This window comes from Bombina bombina, chromosome 2 (assembly GCF_027579735.1).
Source record: "Bombina bombina isolate aBomBom1 chromosome 2, aBomBom1.pri, whole genome shotgun sequence".
Lineage (NCBI taxonomy): Eukaryota > Metazoa > Chordata > Amphibia > Anura > Bombinatoridae > Bombina > Bombina bombina.
In genome coordinates, this window is record NC_069500.1 from 1064363446 (window position 1) to 1064384569 (window position 21124).

A 21124-nucleotide genomic window follows, 5' to 3' on the forward strand; every position below is an offset into this window, starting at 1 on the left:
TTAGCTCCTTTTTTGAGACTTTTTATAATCTTGTACTTTTACTGTAGCTCTCCATTATCTGGCAGTGTTCACTATCCTGAAGCATATTTATGTCTGATTTTTTTCATGCTGTATATGTAAATACGTACAGGTGTAATAACAGGAGTTATAGGGCTGGCCTGGAGACACCTGGCATTATGCCTGTTTGTTTGCTTGAGCCTCAAGGCATGACCCCTCTAATAGGTACTTCCATCAATAATGAAACAACACATAGTATGGGTTACAAAGGCCGCAGCTTTTTATTAAAACTTTTAAACATATAACCATAAATATCTATAACCATAAATAATTGAACATTAAATACCCCCAGCCAGTGCTTGCCCCCACAGCATATCCATTTTTTCCCGCTACCATTTTCCTACTCCTCTCCTTAAAACCGGAGGTACCCATATAACTGCTATTCCATACAGCAAGCACTCCGCCACAGGCAAGGCCTACCGCCGCGCCCCGCCAACCACATCCAAGGCCTTTGCAACCAATTCCTTCACATTAAAATTGAACAAGTGTAAACCGACTTCGTTCAAGTGAACTCCATCCTTCAGGAAGAAACATCTTCCTGACTCCCCTTCGAACTCCACATGTCGTAAGGACAGCCCCCCTACCCCTTTTATAAAGCCACTCATCATCCTATTCACTTTTCTCCTTGATGCCTCCAATCTTTTGCCATCCCAAGCTGCCCTCCAGTACACCCTTGGCTCAATCTCAGACCACAAAACCAATAAATGTGGAAATAATGTGATTAACCTCCTTACATCCCTTTTCATCGCATCCACTAAATCCTTTTGGGACATGGAACCCAAATCATTACCCCCCAAGTGTATCAACAGAATATCTGGAGGGCAGAACAACCTAGCATATTGTACAACATTTATAACTAACTGGTCCCACCTCATTCCTCTGACTCCAAACCACCTGATGCTGACTGCAGCCTCCGGGAACCCCATTTGGACCCCTTCCTCTCTAACCAGCGCCGCCTTCCTAGCCCAGTAGATATAGGAATGACCTATCAGCCAGCATTGAAGTGGACCTGAAATGAAACAACAAACATTACTAGACTAAGGCAGGTCTAACATAGGAAACATACCTATTAGATGCCCACCGCCCGATCCTCTTAATCCCTTCCGCTCCCACACCCAATGTATATGCCTCAGTGGCCGCCCCAATACGGAAAGAATGAGTACCGAAATCCTTTGGGTTCAGGCCGCTCCTCCCCAACCCCTGCTTGAAAATAGCCTGAAATTGGAACAGTGACAGAGATGACCCATCGCTATGCACAAACAAGGGGCCCATCCCCGTAGGTCTCACCACAAGCAAGTCCCTAATGGCCTCTACCGGGCAACAAGGTCCCCCCATAGCCTTCAATACAATCTGTACCCCTTTCCCCGCCTGGTCTGTCTTGGACTTCCTCAGCCAAATCAACAGCCTATCCCCCTCCACTACTACGTCAGACCTCTGCATCCCCTTTTTATCCTTCCTATTCCTACCCACCAGCTCCGAAACCCTGAAGGCCCCAAAAAACGCCACCACAAACACCGCTCGAAACAACACCTTTTCATACTCAGATCTGCAAATTCCAGGTAGGGCCTCCACCACCCCTTGCAGTATGGCAAACATCACCGGCCTCCTCCCGTCCGCCCTCAGCCGCCCTCTACACAGACTACGGGCCGCTAGTCGCACTAAGAAATGTTTGGACACATCCTCCCACCCCAACAACTGGAATAAAAATGCCATAGCCGCCAAACGCCTTCTCACCATGGACCTCGATATTCTTTCCTCCCTCCATTCCTGCATCCAGTCCAACAGAGCCCGTCTTCTCCCTGCCGTAGATTCCGCGGATCTCACTCCCCCCGGCCTTGAGGCCCATAGCTCCCATACCTGCGTATATGCCCTCCATGTCCTCGGCACCAAAGCTCCCTTTATCATCTCCATCAGGCCGGCAACGCTATGCCCCACAGATCGTCCGGACACTGCTCCCCCTCGAGCTCCGCCTCCGGGGCTAACCGGTAGAACCGATCCCACTGCAAACGGGAAAGAGCGTCAGCAATCTCATTTTTCTTCCCCGGCACATGTACAGCTCTAAACAAGACATTGCATTGCATACATTTGAGTACAAATACCCTCAACACCCGCACTACCGGGGGGGAAGCTGCAGACAACCTATTTAACGCCATCACCACCCCCATATTGTCCGAATGAAAAGTTACCCTTCTATTGGCCAGCTGCGCCGGCCACACCTGCAATGCTACTACTAAAGGAAACAATTCCAGAAGAACCAAGTTCTTAGTCAAATTCAGGTCCCCCCATTCCTTAGGCCACTGCCCCACACACCATTTCCCATTTAAGTATGCACCAAACCCAATTGCTCCTGAAGCATCCGTAAACAGATCCAAATCCGTACAATTGCCTAACTCCTGCACCATCGCTCTCCCATTGAAGTCTCGTAAGAACTCACGCCATACCCTTAGGTCCTCTTTGAGCTCTTTTGTCAACCTGACCCGATGAAAAGACTCTTTTACTCCCACCGTTGCCTGTGACAAGCTTCTCAGGAAAACTCTTCCCACCGGGATGATCTTGCAAGCAAAGTTGAGCTTTCCTATCAGCGACTGGAGTTCCTTCAGTTTCAGCTTCTGCCGCCCCAGCACCCCATCAATCGTGTCCACCAAATCCACTATTTTATCTTCCGGCAACCTGCATTCCATCTGGCTAGCATCAATTTCAATCCCCAAAAAGCTCAAGCAGTTCACCGGGCCCTCCGACTTCTCTTCGGCCACTGGGATCCCGAACTCCCCAGCTACCCGCGATGAACGTCATCATCAGTTGCTCGCAGACTGTTGACCCCCCCGGGCCCACGAACAGAAAGTCGTCCAAATAGTGGACCACTGACTTGGAACCAGCCACCTGGCATACAACCCACTCCACAAAGCGGCTAAATGTTTCAAAATAGAAACATGAAATTGAACACCCCATTGGGAGGCACAAATCCACGAAGAAAGAATCGTTGAATACACAACCAAGTAAGTGGTGACACCTAGGGTGCACCGGCAAGAGGCGGAAGGCCGATTCCACATCCACCTTGGCCAATAGCGCCCCCTTTCCCGCCTGCCGGACCAAATCCACCGCCCTATCAAACGACGCATACCGGACTGCTGTCAACTCAGGGTCGATCCCATCGTTAACCGAATCCCCTTTTGGGTAAGACAGATGATGGATCATTCTGTATTGTCCCGGGGGCTTTCTTTGGCACGACCCCCAACGGTGAAACTCTTAGATTCTCCAAGGGCCTCACCTTAAAGGGGCCCGCCATCCTTCCCAACGCCACCTCCTTCGTCAATTTGCCCCTCACAATGTCTGGAAAATCCCTAGCTGACTTTAAGTTACCCGGAGTCCCCGCCCCCGACCCCTCCCGAAAGGGAATCCAAAACCCCGAACTGAACCCTGTTAACAACAACTCGGCATCCCTCCTCCTCGTTCCCCCTCCCCTAGCAAATCATTCTAGCCATGGGACCATCCTTACGACCTTCACTGGTGTCCGAGCCCGGAACAGCCACTTCCCCTGCTCTGGCTGGTACCCCGCCCCCCTCTTGAAGCACTTCGAGAATGAGTGTGTCCCTCCACACCCGAGCATTCATGTTTGTACTTACATGCCCCTCCGAAACGACACTGCCCGTCATTAAATTGAAAACACAATCCCTTCCGGAGGGCCACGGCTGCTGTCGATCCTGCCCCGCCCGCGTTCGTTCCTGCTCCACGAAAGGACTGTCCTCCTCGAAGTGGCGTCATCATCTCCAACCATATGCCCATGTCGCGATCGTCCCACTTCATGTCCGGACGTACCGCGATTCGTTGTCGGAACTGCTCGTCGTACCTCCACCACGCCATGCCTCCATATGTCCGGTGAGCAGCCGAGATCTCATCATAATAGCAGAACAATGCTGAGCCTTGTTCCGGGTATTTTTGGGCGGTCACACTGGCCAGGATACAGAAAGCCCGGGACCAATTTGAAAACGTCTTCGGCAGCTTTCGATACCTCTTTTTCCTCTCTTCTTCCTCTTTCTTCCCTTGTTCCCCTTTTGGATCTTCCTTAATCTCCACGAACTGCTCCAGGGGCAGCAGTGAAAAAATCTCCAAAAATTCCCTCTTCCAGATCTTATCCTTGATCTCCTGCGTAAGATGGATGCCTAAAGGCCCAATCGTGCACAAGCATGGCCTGCTCATGGCAACTTCAGCTACCTTGATAACCTCTCCTCCTGTCCCACTCCCCCCTGCCAGAGCCAACCCCGCCCCCTGTGCCCCAGCGGTTTGACCCCCTTGCTGTCCCCACACCCCAGCCACCCCTGAAGCCCCGCTGCACTGCCTCTCTACCTGAGCCACTAAATCCTTCAAACCCTGCAACAGAACTGCATTCACACCCGCACCCCCAGATCCTGTAGTATTAGCCACTGCAGTGTTAACCCCGCTCCCAGGCTCCTCACCTGCCACCCTTGGAGCCGTAATTGGCTGGTCCTGTACCACCGGGTCTGTCCCCCGCGTTCCTTCTTCTGATCTGCCAGCAGTCACCCTGATAGTCTCCCTCCTTCTCGCTGGCGACCTTGTCCTCCTTCTGTCCCTGTCGTCATCCCGCCGTCTCCTTGGTGACCTGTTCAGCCTGCCCCACGAAGGGGACGAGTGTGATGTCCTGCTCCTCTGTCCCCTCACTGGAGAACGTGACCTTGAACGCCGTCTGTTGGTCCCAGACCTCCCGGCTCCTGGGCCACCATTGCTGGGGCCGTCGTCCCTTCCAGCCTGCGAAGAAAGCACAACCTCAGAACCAGCCCTACCAGGCCGTCCCGTTCCTGTCCCTACTCTGTCGTCCTCCCCTCCATGCCTCCTGCTTGTGTCCAGGCTACCGCCTGCCCCCACCTCAGTCCTCTCTCTGGCAGCCCCAGGTGCCCACATTTGCAACAGCTGCGCCAAAGCCCTCATGTCCCCTACCTGGTCCGCCGTGTCTGGTCCTTCCTCCAAGTCCCCCCCTTGGCCTTCCTCGTCGAATTCATTATAGGAATCCCCCAAGAATATGGTGTCCATATCCATATCATTGAAGTCCAACTGCGCCTCAAGCGGCGCCTGCCTGCCAGGCCCGCCGTCACTGGTCCCGGGAAGCTCTGGGGAAAGGATAAGAGGAGGAGAGACAACCAACATCAGTGCAACCACCACAAAGTGAAACCCAACGACCCCCCCCCCCCCGACCCAGAATGAGGGATGATGATGGTAGGGGGAGGGGGGGTGGGGGGGGGGGAGGGGGATGCCCGGCTCAATATCCCACATAAGTAAACGTGCAATTGGGCTATTGATTGTACAGGGGCCGTTTAAATGCATATACACCTCATGTCACCTGCTAGCGGCTTCCCATATCCCTATCAAGCAATGACTAACCTAAGCTCATGGGCCGAAAGCCAGAGAGAGAAATCTGTCAAGCTACCTCCTGCTCCACTAATTAAATGCCTGTTGGGGATTCTCATCTCTGGCCTTACCTAAAGCCCCCCCCCCCCTTTCCCCGCTACGTGGCCCCCACCTAAGCACATTCCAGGAATTGGGCCTTATCCCCGGCCAGCCCCGATGCATAACAAATGCTCCCCCCCCGCCCATTCTCGGCCGTATTACCGGCCCCCCCACCAGAATTACCCTTACTCAATTAGGGCCTTATCCCCGGCCCTCACCCCTTTTGATGACTTTCATGGCCTCATCCTGGCCTACCCAATGCCCTCCCTGGCTCCCAAGGTCCCCGCTGCGGCCCGGGCGGGCTTCTGTTTCACCCCGCACCTCCTGTTAATCCCTGCAGGGCCCCCGTGTCCGGCCCTCAGCCGTATCCATCCTCGCCAACTTAGACCTCCCGGCCGTCATCTGGCCCCCCCCAGGCCTGCCACCGCACTTGTGCCTCACCTCCTCCACCTCCTTACTACTTACCTCCGTCCTCGACGCACGTTGTCCCCCTCGTCTTCTGCTTCCGCTTCCCTCCGCGGGCCGTGCTTCTTCCGGCCCTGCTACTGACCGGATCGCCAGCCTCCTGCGCCAGCCCGGGCCTCCGTGTGGGCCCAGCCGGCGTCGATGTCCTGCTCCTCCGGCTCACTGGCTCCCCAGGTGACGATGCCTCCACGTTTCTGCTGCGCAGGCTTCTGCCTCTCGCAGCGTTACCGCTACACAGCTCCGGACTGAGCCTCTCCGGCGGCTTGGCCCTCCTCACCGGCCTGCCCTGAGGAGGCCGTGGTGTCCTGCCTCTCGTCGTCTCGACCTCCGGTGTCGGAGCAGCCCCTGCCTTCCGGAGCTGCTCCAGTACCCAATCTGCACCCCTGGCTTGAGCCAGGGCCTCCACCGCTGCTGCTAAATCCCGAGTCGCCATGATGCAGAAGGTAAGTGTGCAACAAAGATAGCTTTCTTCCACACTTACCCTCTGTTCCCAATTTTTGGCGCTCTTTCTAGGACCTCCCCCTCCTTTTATATCCAAACTCCAATCCCCACCTCACTACCCTTAGCCACCCCCACATACCTCACATCGCTCTGTCACACCTATACAGGGGTCAAATGCCCTTCCCCTGCATAGGTGCCGTCCAGGGCTTCCTTATGCACAAAACAAAACTCCCTCTATAAAACCTGCACACTAACATATGCACAAAACAAAACTCCCTCTATATAACCTGCACACTAACATATGCACAAAACAGAACTCCCTCTATAAAACCTGCACACTAACATATAAACAAAACACAACTCCCTCTATAAAACCTGCACACTAGCATATGCACAAAACAAAACTCGCTCTATAAAACCTGCACACCAACATATGCACAAAACCATACTCCCTCTATAAAACCTGCAAACTAACATATGCACAAAACCATACTCCCTCTATAAAACCTGCACACTAACATATACACAAAACAATATTCCCTCTATAAAACCTGCACACTAACATATACACAAAACAATATTCCCCCTATAAAACCTGCACACTAACATATGCACAAAACAATATTCCCTCTATAAAACCTGCATACTAACATATGCACAAAACAATATTCCCTCTATAAAACCTGCACACTAACATATGCACAAAACAATATTCCCTCTATAAAACCTGCACACTAACATATGCACAAAACCATACTCCCTCAATAAAACCTGCACACTAACATATGCACAAAACAAAAAACTCGCTCTATAAAACCTGCACACTAACATATGCACAAAACAAAACTCCCTCTATAAAAGCTGCACACTAACATATGCACAAAACCATACTCCCTCTATAAAACCTGCGCACTAACATATGCACAAAACCATACTCCTTCTATAAAACCTGCACACTAACATATGCACAAAACCATACTCCCTCTATAAAACCTGCACACTAACATATGCACAAAACAATATTTCTTCTATAAAACCTGCGCACTAACATATGCACAAAACCATACTCCCTCTATAAAACCTGCACACTAACATATGCACAAAACAGAACTCCCTCTATAAAACCTGCACACTAACATATGCACAAAACCATACTCCCTCTATAAAACCTGCACACTAACATATGCACAAAACTATACTCCCTCTATAAAACCATGCACACTAACATATGCACAAAACAAAACTCCCTCTATAAAACCTGTGCACTAACATATACACAAATCAATATTCCCTCTATAAAACCTGCAAACTAACACATGCACAAAACCATACTCCCTCCATAAAACCTGCACACTAACATATACACAAAACCATACTCCCTCTATAAAACCTGTGCACTAACATATGCACAAAACAAAACTCCCTCTATAAAACCTGCACACTAACTTATGCACAAAACAATACTTCCTCTTTAAAACCCGCACACTAACATATGCACAAAACAATATTCCCTCTATAAAACCTGCATACTAACATATGCACAAAACAATATTCCCTCTATAAAACCTGCACACTAACATATGCAAAAAAACAATATTCCCTCTATAAAACCTGCACACTAACATATGCACAAAACAATATTCCCTCTATAAAACCTGCATACTAACATATGCACAAAACAATATTCCCTCTATAAAACCTGCACACTAACATATGCAAAAAAACAATATTCCCTCTATAAAACCTGCACACTAACATATGCACAAAACAAAACTCGCTCTATAAAACCTGCACACTAACATATGCACAAAACCATACTCCCTCTATAAAAGCTGCACACTAACATATGCACAAAACCATACTCCCTCTATAAAACCTGCAAACTAACATATGCCCAAAACCATACTCCCTCTATAAAACCTGCACACTAACATATGCACAAAACCATACTCCCTCTAAAAAACCTGCACACTAACATATGCACAAAACAATATTCCCTCTATAAAACCTGCGCACTAACATATGCACAAAACCATATTCCCTCTATAAAACCTGCATACTAACATATGCACAAAACAATATTCCCTCTATAAAACCTGCACACTAACATATGCAAAAAACAATATTCCATCTATAAAACCTGCATACTAACATATGCACAAAACAAAACTCGCTCTATAAAACCTGCACACTAACATATGCACAAAACAAAACTCGCTCTATAAAACCTGCACACTAACATATGCACAAAACAAAACTCCCTCTATAAAAGCTGCACACTAACATATGCACAAAACCATACTCCCTCTATAAAAACCTGCAAACTAACATATGCACAAAGCCATACTCCCTCTATAAAACCTGCGCACTAACATATGCACAAAACCATACTCCTTCTATAAAACCTGCACACTAACATATGCACAAAACCATACTCCCTCTATAAAACCTGCACACTAACATATGCACAAAACAATATTTCTTCTATAAAACCTGCGCACTAACATATGCACAAAACCATATTCCCTCTATAAAACCTGCACACTAACATATGCACAAAACCATACTCCCTCTATAAAACCTGCACACTAACATATGCACAAAACCATACTCCCTCTAAAAAACCTGCACACTAACATATGCACAAAAAAAAAAACTCCCTCAATAAAACCTGCACACTAACATATGCACAAAACAAAACTCGCTCTATAAAACCTGCACACTAACATATGCACAAAACAATACTCCCTCTATAAAACCTGCACACTAACATAAGCACACAACAAAACTCCCTCTATAAAACCTGCACACTAACATATGCACAAAACAAAACTCCCTCTATAAAACCTGCACACTAACATAAGCACACAACAAAACTCCCTCTATAAAACCTGCACACTAACATATGCACAAAACCATACTCACTCTATATAACCTGCACACTAAAATATGCACAAAACAGAACTCCCTCTATAAAACCTGCACACTAACATATGCACAAAACCATACTCCCTCTATAAAACCTGCACACTAACATATGCACAAAACCATACTCCCTCTATAAAACCAGCACACTAACATATACACAAAACAATATTCCCTCTATAAAACCTGCACACTAACATATACACAAATCAATATTCCCTCTATAAAACCTGCAAACTAACACATGCACAAAACCATACTCCCTCCATAAAACCTGCACACTAACATATACACAAAACCATACTCCCTCTATAAAACCTGTGCACTAACATATGCACAAAACAAAACTCCCTCTATAAAACCTGCACACTAACTTATGCACAAAACAATACTTCCTCTTTAAAACCTGCACACTAACATATGCACAAAACAATATTCCCTCTATAAAACCTGCATACTAACATATGCACAAAACAATATTCCCTCTATAAAACCTGCACACTAACATATGCACAAAACAATATTCCCTCTATAAAACCTGCACACTAACATATGCACAAAACAAAACTCCCTCAATAAAACCTGCACACTAACATATGCACAAAACAAAACTCGCTCTATAAAACCTGCACACTAACATATGCACAAAACAAAACTCCCTCTATAAAAGCTGCACACTAACATATGCACAAAACCATACTCCCTCTATAAAACCTGCAAACTAACATATGCCCAAAACCATACTCCCTCTATAAAACCTGCACACTAACATATGCACAAAACCATACTCCCTCTATAAAACCTGCACACTAACATATGCACAAAACCATACTCCCTCTATAAAACCTGCACACTAACATATGCACAAAACAATACTTCTTCTATAAAACCTGCGCACTAACATATGCACAAAACCATACTCCCTCTATAAAACCTGCACACTAACATATGCACAAAACCATACTCCCTCTAAAAAACCTGCACACTAACATATGCACAAAACAATATTCCCTCTATAAAACCTGCGCACTAACATATGTACAAAACCATACTCCCTCTATAAAACCTGCACACTAACATATACACAAAACCGTACTCCCTCTATAAAACCTGCACACTAACATATGCACAAAACAATATTCCCTCTATAAAACCTGCACACTAACATATGCACAAAACAATACTCCCTCTATAAAACCTGCACACTAACATATGCACAAAAGAATATTCCCTCTATAAAACCTGCACACTAACATATGCACAAAACAATATTCCCTCTATAAAACCTGCACACTAACATATACACAAAACAAAACTCCTTCTATAAAACCTGCACAATAACATATACACAAAACAATATTCCCTCTATGAAACCTGCACAAAACAACACTCCCTCTATAAAACCTGCACACTAACATATGCACAAATCCTGCACACTAACTTATACACAAAACAATATTCCCTCTATAAAACCTGCACACTAGCTTATACACAAAAACATAATTTATTTAAGAACTTACCTGATAAATTCATTTCTTTCATATTGGCAAGAGTCCTTGAGCTAGTGACATATGGGATAAACAATCCTACCAGGAGGGGCAAAGTTTCCCAAACCTCAAAATGTCCTCACCACACCCACAATTCAGTTTAATGAATAGCCAAGCAGTGGGGTGATAAAGAAAGGAGTAGAAAGCATCAACAAAGGAAATTTGGAAATAATTGTGCTTTATACAAAAAAATCATAACCACCATAAAAAGGGTGGGCCTCATGGGCTCTTGCCAATATGAAAGAAATGCATTTATCAGGTAAGTTCTTACATAAATTAGGTTTTCTTTCATGTAATTTGCAAGAGTCCATGAGCTAGTGACATATGGGATATCAATACCCAAGATGTGGATCTTGCACTCAAGAGTTACTAGAGAGGGAGGGATAAAAATAAAAACAGCCATTTTCCACTGAAAAATTTATCCACAACCCAAAAAAATAAGTTTATTTTCATTTTTGAAAGAAAAAACATAAATCAAAAGCAGAAGAATCAAACTGAAACAGCTGCCTGAAGAACTTTTCTACCAAAAACTGCTTCCGAAGAAGCAAATACATCAAAACGGTAGAATTTAGTAAATGTATGCAAAGAGGACCAAGTTACCGCTTTGCAAATCTGATCAACTGAAGCTTCATTCTTAAAAGCCCACGAAGTGGAGACTGATCTAGTAGAATTAGCTGTAATTCTCTGAGGCGGGGCCTGACCCGACTCCAATTAAGCTTGATGAATCAAAAGTTTCAACCAAGAAGCCAAGGAAATAACCGAAGCCTTCTGACTTTTCCTAGGACCAGAAAATAAAACAAATAGACTGGAAGTCTTCCTGAAATCTTTAGTAGCTTCCACATAATATTTCAAAGCTCTTACTACTTCCAAAGAATGTAAGGATCTCTCCAAAGAATTCTTAGGATTAGGACATAAGGAAGGGACAACAATTTCTCTACTAATGTTGTTAGAATGCACAACTGTAAAATTCTAGGAATCCTAAAAGAATGCCAGGAGAATTTATGAGAAGAACACCACGAAATGTAAGTCTTCCAAACGCTATAATAAATCTTTCTAGAGACAGATTTACGAGCTTGTAACATAGTATTAATCATTGAGTCAGAGAAACCTCTATGACTTAGAACTAAGCGTTCAATTTCCATACCTTCAAATGTAATGATTTGAGATCCTGATGGAAAAACGGACCTTGAGATAGTAGGTCCGGTTGTAATGGAAGTGGCCAAGGCGGGCAACTGGACATCCGAACCAGATCCGCATACCAAAACCTGTGTGACCATGCTGGAGCCACCAGCAACACAAAAGACTGTCATATCAGCATTCCAAGACTTAAGCCATAAAGCTCTTCTAGCTAATACAGCTAAAGACATGGATCTAACATCAATTTTGATAATATCAAAGATGGCATCACAAATAAAATGATTAGCATGTTGCAGTAAGCGAATAACGCTAGATATGTCAGAATCCAATTCATGTTGCGCATCAGCCAAAGAAATAGCAGGTCTGAGAAGATAACCTGAATATAAATAGGCATTCCTTAGATAAGATTCAAGCTTCCTATAAAAAGGATCCTTAAAGGAAGTACTATCTTCCATAGGAATAGTGGTACGTTTAGCAGGAGTGGAAATAGCCCCATCAACTTTGGGGATTTATTCCTAAAACTCTATAGATTTTGCTGGTAAAGGATACCATTTTTTAAACCTTGAAGAAGGAATAAAAGAAGTACCTGGCTTATTCCATTCCCTAGAAATCATATCAGAAATAGCCTCAGGAATGTGAAAAACCCCTGGAGAAACCACAGGAGGTTTAAAAACAGCATTTAAACATTTATTAGACTGAACGTCAATAGGACTGGTTACCTCAATATCCAAAGTAATTAACACTTCTTTTAATAAAGAACGCATATACTCTATTTTAAATAAATAAGTAGATTTGTCAGTGTCAATGTCTGAGGAAGGATCTTCTGTTTCAGATCCTCATCAGAAGAGGATGAATTATTATGTAGCTGGTCATTTGAAATTTCATCAGCTAAATGCGAAGTTTTAAAAGACCTTTTACGTTTATTAGAAGGTGGAAATGCAGACAAAGCCTTCATAATAGAATCAGAAAAAAATTCTTTAAAATTTACAGGTATATCATGCACATTAGGAGTTGAAGGAACTGAAAATGGCAATGTACTATTACTGATGGAAACACTATCTGCATGTAAAAGTTTATCATGACAACTATTAAAAATGACATTCGGAGGAATAATTTCTACAATTTTACAACAAATGCACTTAGCTTTGGTAGAACCGATGTCAGGCAGCAATAATCCAGCAGAAACTTCTGAGGCAGGATCAGATTGGGACATCTTGCACAAAGTAAGAGAAAAAACAACATATAAAGCAAAATTATCTATTTCCTTATATGACAGTTTCAAGATTGGGAAAAAATGCAATAGCATAGGCCTCTGATAGCAAAAAGCAAGTGGCAAACATACAAGGGGTATTGAAATAATGAAAAAAAATTGGCGCCAACTATGACGCGTAACGTAACGGAAATGACACACTTGAGTCACTAATGACGCCGCCATGTGAAAAGTCTTGGCGTCACGTATGACGCCGGAAATGACGAAGTTGCGTCATAAACGTCTTTTTTCGCGGCAAAATTTTTTCCCGCCAAGAATGATGCAAAAAAGTTTAGCATTTGACGCACCCATGGGCCTAATACCCGCAATAGCAAGAAGTAGTCATTTGGAAAAGAGACTAAACCCCAGGTAAGAAATACATTTCTTAAAATGTTTAAATTCCCCAAATATGAAACTGACAGTCTGCAGAAGGAAATACATGAACCTGACTCATGGCAAATATAAGTGCAATACATATATTTAGAACTTTATATAAATGCATAAAGTGCCAAACCATAGCTGAGCTGTCTTAAGTAATAAAAAACATTCTTATCAAAATACACCCATCCACATATAGCAGATAGCCAAACTAGTACTAAAACAGTTATTAGTAGAGGTAATGATAAATTGAGAGTATATCGTCAATCTGAAAAGGGAGGTAGGAGATAAATCTCTACGACCGATAACAGAGAACCTATGAAAATGATCACCATTAGGGAACTCATCGTATTCAAATAACTGATACTCCCTTCAAGTCCCTCTGACATTCAGTGTAGTCTGAGAGGAATCAGGCTTCAACAATGCTGAGAAGCGCATATCAACGTAGAAATCTTAGCACAAACTTACTTCACCACCTCCATAGGAGGCAAAGTTTGTAAAACTGAATTGTGGGTGTGGTGAGGGGTGTATTTATAGGCATTTGAGGTTTGGGAAACTTTGCCCCTCCTGGTAGGATTGTATATCCGATATGTCACTAGCTCATGGACTCTTGCCAATATGAAAGAAACAATATTCCCTCTATAAAACCTGTACACTAAAATATACACAAAACAAAACTCCCTATATAAAACCTGCACACTAACATATACACAAAACAATACTCCCTCTATAAAACCTGCACACTAACATATGCACAAAACAATATTCCCTCTATAAAACCTGTACACTAACATATACACAAAACAAAACTCCCTATATAAAACCTGTACACTAACATATGCACAAAAGAAAACTCGCTCTATAAAACCTGCACACTAACATATGCACAAAACCATACTCCCTCTATAAAACCTGCACACTAACATATACACAAAACCATACTCCCTCTATAAAACCTGTACACTAACATATACACAAAACAAAACCCCCTATATAAAACCTGCACACTAACATATACACAAAACAATACTCCCTCTATAAAACCTGCACACTAACATATGCACAAAACAATACTGCCTCTATAAAACCTGCACACTAACATATGCACAAAACAAAACTCCCTCTATAAAACCTGCACACTAACATATGCACAAAACAATACTCCCTCTATAAAACCTGCACACTAGCATATACACAAAACCATACTCCCTCTATAAAACCTGCACACTAGCATATACACAAAACCATACTCCCTCTATAAAACCTGCACACTAACATATATAGAAAACAAAACTCCCTCAATAAAACCTGCACACTAACATATGCACAAAACAAAACTCCCTCAATAAAACCTGCACACTAACATATGCACAAAACAATATTCCCTCTATAAAACCTGCACACTAACATAAGCACAAAACAAAACTCCCTCTATAAAACCTGCACACTAACATAAGCACAAAACCATACTCCCTCTATAAAACCTGCACACTAACATATGCACAAAACAAAACTCCCTCTATAAAACCTGCACACTAACATATACACAAAACACAACTCCCTCTATAAAACCTGCACACTAACATATGCACAAAACCATACTCCCTCTATAAAACCTGCACACTAACATAAGCACAAAACAAAACTCCCTCTATTACAGGGAGTGCAGAATTATTAGGCAAGTTGTATTTTTGAGGATTAATTTTATTATTGAACAACAACCATGTTCTCAATGAACCCAAAAAACTCATTAATATCAAAGCTGAATAGTTTTGGAAGTAGTTGTTAGTTTGTTTTTAGTTATAGCTATTTTAGGGGGATATCTGTGTGTGCAGGTGACTATTACTGTGCATAATTAATAGGCAACTTAACAAAAAACAAATATATACCCATTTCAATTATTTATTTTTACCAGTGAAACCAATATAACATCTCAACATTCACAAATATACATTTCTGACATTCAAAAACAAAACCAAATCAGTGACCAATATAGCCACCTTTCTTTGCAAGGACACTCAAAAGCCTGCCATCCATGGATTCTGTCAGTGTTTTGATCTGTTCACCATCAACATTGCGTGCAGCAGCAACCACAGCCTCCCAGACACTGTTCAGAGAGGTGTACTGTTTTCCCTCCTTGTAAATCTCACATTTGATGATGGACCACAGGTTCTCAATGGGGTTCAGATCAGGTGAACAAGGAGGCCATGTCATTAGATTTTCTTATTTTATACCCTTTCTTGCCAGCCACGCTGTGGAGTACTTGGACGCGTGTGATGGAGCATTGTCCTGCATGAAAATCATGTTTTTCTTGAAGGATGCAGACTTCTTCCTGTACCACTGCTTGAAGAAGGTGTCTTCCAGAAACTGGCAGTAGGACTGGGAGTTGAGCTTGATTCCATCCTCAACCCGAAAAGGCCCCACAAGCTCATCTTTGATGATACCAGCCCAAACCAGTACTCCACCTCCACCTTGCTGGCGTCTGAGTCGGACTGGAGCTCTCTGCCCTTTACCAATCCAGCCACGGGCCCATCCATCTGGCCCATCAAGACTCGCTCTCATTTCATCAGTCCATAAAACCTTAGAAAAATCAGTCTTGAGATATTTCTTGGCCCAGTCTTAACGTTTCAGCTTGTGTGTCTTGTTCAGTGGTGGTCGTCTTTCAGCCTTTCTTACCTTGGCCATGTCTCTGAGTATTGCACACCTTGTGCTTTTGGGCACTCCAGTGATGTTGCAACTCTGAAATATGGCCAAACTGGTGGCAAGTGGCATCTTGGCAGCTGCACGCTTGACTTTTCTCAGTTCATGGGCAGTTATTTTGCACCTTGGTTTTTCCACACGCTTCATGCGACCCTGTTGACTATTTTGAATGAAACGCTTGATTGTTCGATGATCACGCTTCAGAAGCTATGCAATTTTAAGAGTGCTGCATCCCTCTGCAAGATATCTCACTATTTTTGACTTTTCTGAGCCTGTCAAGTCCTTCTTTTGACCCATTTTGCCAAAGGAAAGGAAGTTGCCTAATAATTATGCACATCTGATATAGGGTGATGTCATTAGACCACACCCCTTCTCATTACAGAGATGTACATCACCTAATATGCTTAATTGGTAGTAGGCTTTCGAGCCTATACAGCTTGGAGTAAGACAACATGCATAAAGAGGATGATGTGGTCAAAATACTCATTTGCCTAATAATTATGCACTCCCTGTAAACCTGCACACTAACACATGCACAAAACCATACGCCCTCTATAAAACCTGCACACTAACACATGCACAAAACCATACGCCCTCTATAAAACCTGCACACTAACATATGCACAAAACCATACTCCCTCTATAAAACCTGCACACTAACATATGCACAAAACAAAACTCCTTCTATAAAACCTGCACACTAACATAAGCACAAAACAATATTCCCTCTATAAAACCTGCACACTAACACATGCACAAAACCATACGCCCTCTAAAAAACCTGCACACTAACATAAGCACAAAATAAAACTCCCTCTATAAAACCTGCTCACTAACATATGCACAAAACAAAACTCCCTCTATAAAACATGCAAACTAACATATGCACAAAACACAACTCCCTCTATAAAACCTGCACACTAACATATGCACAAAACCATACTCCCTCTATAAAACCTGCACACTAACATATACACAAAACCATACTCCCTCTATAAAACCTGCACACTAACATGTGCACAAAACCATACTCCCTCTATAAAACCTGCACACTAGCATATACACAAAACCATACTCCCTCTATAAAACCTGCACACTAACATATGCACAAAACACAACTCCCTCTATAAAACCTGCGCACTAACATATACACAAAACCATACTCCCTCTATAAAACCTGCACACTAACATATGCACAAAACCATACTCCCTCTATAAAACCTGCACACTAACATATGCACAAAACAAAACTCCCTCTATAAAACCTGCACACTAACATATGCACAAAACAAAACTCCCTCTATAAAACCTGCACACTAACATATGCACAAAACCATACTCCCTCTATAAAACCTGCACACTAACATATACACAAAACCATACTCCCTCTATAAAACCTGCACACTAACATATGCACAAAACCATACTCCCTCCATAAAACCTGCACACTAACATATACACAAAACCATACTCCCTCTATAAAACCTGCACACTAACATATGCACAAAACAAAACTCCCTCTATAAAACCTGCACACTAACATATGCACAAAACCATACTCCCTCTATAAAACCTGCACACTAACATATACACAAAACCATACTCCCTCTATAAAACCTGCACACTAACATATGCACAAAACCATACTCCCTCCATAAAACCTGCACACTAACATATACACAAAACCATACTCCCTCTATAAAACCTGCACACTAACATATACACAAAACCATACTCCCTCTATAAAACCTGCACACTAACATATGCACAAAACCATACTCCCTCCATAAAACCTGCACACTAACATATACACAAAACCATACTCCCTCTATAAAACCTGCACACTAACATATGCACAAAACCATACTCCCTCTATAAAACCTGCACACTAACATATGCACAAAACCATACTCCCTCTATAAAACCTGCACACTAACATATACACAAAACCATACTCCCTCTATAAAACCTGCACACTAACATATGCATAAAACCATACTCCCTCTATAAAACCTGCACACTAACATATGCACAAAACCATACTCCCTCTATAAAACCTGCACACTAACATATGCACAAATCCATACTCCCTCTATAAAACCTGCACACTAGCATATACACAAAACCATACTCCCTCTATAAAACCTGCACACTAACATATGCACAAAAAACAACTCCCTCTATAAAACCTGCACACTAACATATACACAAAACCATACTCCGTCTATAAAACCTGCACACTAACATATGCACAAAACAAAACTCCCTCTATAAAACCTGCACACTAACATAAGCACAAAACAAAACTCCCTCTATAAAACCTGCACACTAACATATGCACACAACAAAACTCGCTCTATAAAACCTGCACACTAGCATATGCACAAAACCATACTCCCTCTATAAAACCTGCACACTAACATATACACAAAACCAAACTCCCGCTATAAAACCTGCACACTAACATATGCACAAAACACAACTCCCTCTATAAAACCTGCACACTAACATATACACAAAACCAAACTCCCTCTATAAAACCTGCACACTAACATATGCACAAAAGAAAACTCGCTCTATAAAACCTGCACACTAACATATGCACAAAACAAAACTCCCTCTATAAAACCTGCACACTAACATATGCACAAAACAAAACTCCCTCTATAAAACCTGCACACTAACATATGCACAAAAAACAACTCCCTCTATAAATCTGCACACTAACATATGCACAAAACAAAACTCCCTCTATAAAACCTGCACACTAACATATGCACAAAACAAAACTCCCTCTATAAAATCTGCACACTAACATATGCACAAAACAAAACTCCCTCTATAAATCTGCACACTAACATATACACAAAACCAAACTCCCTCTATAAAACCTGCACACTAACATATGTACAAAACCATACTCCCTCTATAAAACCTGCACACTAACATATGCACAAAACAAAACTCCCTCTATAAAACCTGCACAGTAACATATACACAAAACAATATTCCCTCTATAAAACCTGCACTCTAACATATGCACAAAGCAAAACTCGCTCTATAAAACCTGCACACTAACATATGCACAAAACAAAACTCCCTCTATAAAACCTGCACACTAACATATGCACAAAACCATACTCCCTCTATAAAACCTGCACACTAACATATACACAAAACCATACTCCCTCTATAAAACCTGCACACTAACATATACACAAAACCATACTCCCTCTATAAAACCTGCACACTAACATATACACAAAACCATACTCCCTCTATAAAACCTGCACACTAACATATACACAAAACCATACTCCCTCTATAAAACCTGCACACTAACATATGCACAAAACAAAACTCCCTCCATAAAACCTGCACACTAACATATGCACAAAACAAAACTCCCTCTATAAAACCTGCACACTAACATATACACAAAACCATACTCCCTCTATAAAACCTGCACACTAACATATGCACAAAACAAAACTCCCTCTATAAAACCTGCACACTAACCTATGCACAAAACAAAACTCCCTCTATAAAACCTGCACACTAACATATGCACAAAACCATACTCCCTCTATAAAACCTGCACACTAACATATACACAAAACCAAACTCCCTCTATAAAACCTGCACACTAACATATACACAAAACCATACTCCCTCTATAAAACCTGCACACTAACATATGCACAAAACCATACTCCCTCTATAAAACCTGCACACTAACATATGCACAAAACAAAACTCCCTCTATAAAACCTGCACAGTAACATATACACAAAACACAACTCCCTCTATAAAATCTGCACACTAACATATGCACAAAACAAAACTCCCTCTATAAATCTGCACACTAACATATACACAAAACCAAACTCCCTCTATAAAACCTGCACACTAACATATGCACAAAACCATACTCCCTCTATAAAACCTGCACACTAACATATACACAAAACCATACTCCCTCTATAAAACCTGCACACTAACATATGCACAAAACAAAACTCCCTCTATAAAACCTGCACACTAACATATGCACAAAACAAAACTCCCTCTATAAAACCTGCACAGTAACATATACACAAAACACAACTCCCTCTATAAAATCTGCACACTAACATATGCACAAAACAAAACTCCCTCTATAAATCTGCACACTAACATATACACAAAACCAAACTCCCTCTATAAAACCTGCACACTAACATATGTACAAAACCATACTCCCTCTATAAAACCTGCACACTAACATATGCACAAAAGAAAACTCGCTCTATAAAACCTGCACACTAACATATGCACAAAACAAAACTCCATCTATAAAACCTGCACACTAACATATGCACAAAACAAAACTCCCTCTATAAAACCTGCACAGTAACATATACACAAAACAATATTCCCTCTATAAAACCTGCACTCTAACATATGCACAAAGCAAAACTCGCTCTATAAAACCTGCACACTAACATATGCACAAAACAAAACTCCCTCTATAAAACCTGCACACTAACATATGCACAAAACAAATCTCCCTCTATAAAACCTGCACACTAACATATGCACAAAACAAATCTCCCTCTATAAAACCTGCACACTAACATATGCACAAAACCATACTCCCTCTATAAAACCTGCACACTAACATATACACAAAACCATACTCCCTCTATAAAACCTGCACACTAACATATACACAAAACCATACTCCCTCTATAAAACCTGCACACTAACATATACACAAAACCAT